Source organism: Limulus polyphemus, unplaced genomic scaffold (assembly GCF_000517525.1).
Source record: "Limulus polyphemus unplaced genomic scaffold, Limulus_polyphemus-2.1.2 Scaffold1440, whole genome shotgun sequence".
In the NCBI taxonomy this organism is placed as follows: domain Eukaryota; kingdom Metazoa; phylum Arthropoda; class Merostomata; order Xiphosura; family Limulidae; genus Limulus; species Limulus polyphemus.
Genome location: NW_013667050.1, coordinates 265,864 through 268,874, shown reverse-complemented (window position 1 = coordinate 268,874; position 3,011 = coordinate 265,864).

Sequence of the window (3,011 nt, the reverse complement as noted above, 5' to 3'; positions counted from 1 at the left end):
TACAATGCAAAGATCATGTTTACTAACGAATGTTGCCGTTAATGGCTAAAAAAATATATTTAATTAGCAACTATTATGTATATTTATTAAACGATAAGAAATACATTTTGAACTACCACAAATAATAATAAATCAAAACACCAGAGTTTAGTGATATCTATTATAATTACTATTGTAAAGGACAAAATCTTCTTATTATAGCCATCAGTATAAACTCAACTGCCAAATTGTGGGGATTAACAATATCTACTGTATCTACTATTGCAAAGGATAAAATATTTTTAATACATACATCGAGACAAACTATACTGCATTATGGAAAAATAGGCCCTCTATATAATATTTGTATATGTAGTTTTCTCAGTACAGGAAACAATCATATTTTATGATAAAAGTTATTGGAATTTTTGGAAATAGCTTTAGTCCAAGTTTTATGCAAGCGAGCCACTCCATTATGAAGTTGTTAGAAAACCGATATTTTGTTTATTATTATTTAATTGACTCCAGAATGTAGTTTTCATAGCCTTTACATTTTTTGGCTGCTGTGGAAGTTACATAAAATTAAAAATTTTATATTATCAGTTTGTATGATTAAAGTCAAGTGTCAGTATAATAGTCAAAGAGTTATTTAAAACATTTTAGGTTTAATGGTATTATTTCGTCATGGCTTTACTCTTTATGGGCAAAACAAAACTGGTGCACGTTGAATAATTTAATTCAAATTTTATAGTTGACGATACTCATACGCATTTTCTTTATTTTTTTACACTTTATATTGGTACTGACATCGACTGAAAACTAAGACTTCTTTTCTCTGGCCTATATAAACATAGTCATATAAAGGGTTGTAGTGTAAGCATAAATACAAAATTTTGAAGACACCTATATACAGAGGATAATCAATCATTTGTACTTAGAGAATTTACTACATCGCTACTAGTAATATTGGTTAAATAATTTATATCATAATAAATTTCCAAATTTGCTATCTTGAAATTACTATATTTAGTTCTAAAAATATTAAATTTTGTGGCATTCCTCTGGCCCAAGGGTTTCTGTTTAATAAGCATTAAATAGTAAGCCAAAATTATGAACCTGGCGGGTAATTAACTTTTTGGTAAGATGTACATAATATTGTTGCAGGCTATGTTTTAATCTTGACCTTTCTAGAAATTTCTATTCTTGCTTACCAGAAAGGAGGCTTACTAGTCCTTGAGAAATATACGCTGGAACATATATAATCCTACTGTACTGAAAGGGTTGAGGGAGTGCTTGATAAGGGTTTGACCGGAACTCTAAATTCAAAGGTGTTATACTGATCAGTATTTTAATTCACAGAGTCTTCCTTGGTGAACCTGTACATGACAAACCATTGTATTGCTTACTGTAGTGTAAGGTAACCTTTAATGTCTAGTGTGCTTTTGTTGTTGTTGTTTTCGTAGTGCCTTATAGTAAGTCTATTGAAGTAAGTGAGGGCATTCTCACTAAGTTCATGCAGAAGTACACTTACGGAACAATGATATCATAAATGAGTGTTTGTAAATTGTTGGTTATATGGCTGGCTTCTACTTCGCATTGAAAATCGGATAAGATGCCGAGTTAAATGTTTTAAGGAAAAATATAGAGGTATCAAACTGATTAAATTAAAGTGGAAATTTTCAGTTGTATTCTATAAATTTTTAGAGATAAAATAGATTACACAAAATTTAATTTTGTCTTAGCATGTGCATGTTGGTGTTCTGATTTAATCAGGTAAAACTCTGAACCCAGTTACGAAAATGGTAATAATACTAAGACAATCAAAAGGCTAATTTCATGGTTTTTACGGTTGCTGGTTGACTATTCAGAACAGCATATCGTTATGAGTTTTAAATTCTTAGTTTTAAGAGTCAGTCATCAAGTTTAAGTGAAAGGGTAAAATTTCAAAGATATCACAACGTTAAAAGCGCATAAGGAATAAAAAACTAAATAATTAATAAAATAAAATAAAAAATTGCGGGGAGTCAAAACGCTTTACTACAGGCTTCTAAGCAAAGGTTGAACACTATGAGAAAAACAAATCAAGGAAGTTTTCAAATGTATATGTTTGAAACCTAACAGGAAATGATTCGTATAGAGTTGTTTAATTGGATGCGTAGGCGCTAAAATTCCCATTCATAATAAAATTAACATTTCTCTGAAAATCGTATTCATCTAACAATAGATACTTAAAAAGGGGAAGAGATTCGTAATAATTTTCAAGACAAATAATAAGAAATTTTTATTATTATACTTGTGTGTGTGTTTACCTCTACGTGCTAACAAGCTTGCCAATATCACCGTGTCCTTGTCTGAACGCGGAGCGTGCGTTTACATACAGCTGTTACGATGAAACTCGTGTATATACTTCTCGGAACAGTCGACGATACTGTCAGCTTTTCCCATGGTACGATACATATGAAGAAGCATAAGTAACAACATAGATTGAAATCCATATCACTTGGCCTTGACTAACACAACTTGTAGCTTTATATGTAATATGTATGGATATGCCTCTGTATCTTTTCCATATAATTTTTCTCAGAATTTTCGAAGCTAATAGAACCAAACTTCTCAATCGTATTCGGGGTGCCTTGAGGGTGTTATTGGCTACATGGCAAAGTCTTCCTCTTTCCGATGGAGAGAGGATAAAAACACCCAGAAGGTTCACCCAGACATGATAGTGGTCTGCGAGTAGGTTTTTAAGTGTCACTGAGCTCGAATCTGACATCGAATTTAGTGTTTTTGGCCCCTCTCACGATCCCAAAGCATCATGCTTGAAGCTGTGTTCATATTCGTACTCATAAGCTAACTGGAATAGAAGTGGCACTCGTAGTCAAGTACATTGGGCATGTGTCCTACTATGGTTTGTTTTCGGGTACGCCCTCCACCTTTAGGGTAGCTATTGAAGCAATTGAGGGTAATGGAGTAGCTTAATCGGTACATTGAAACTTCTGTGAAACACGAGAGGGCCTCTGAACCTCACAACGAAG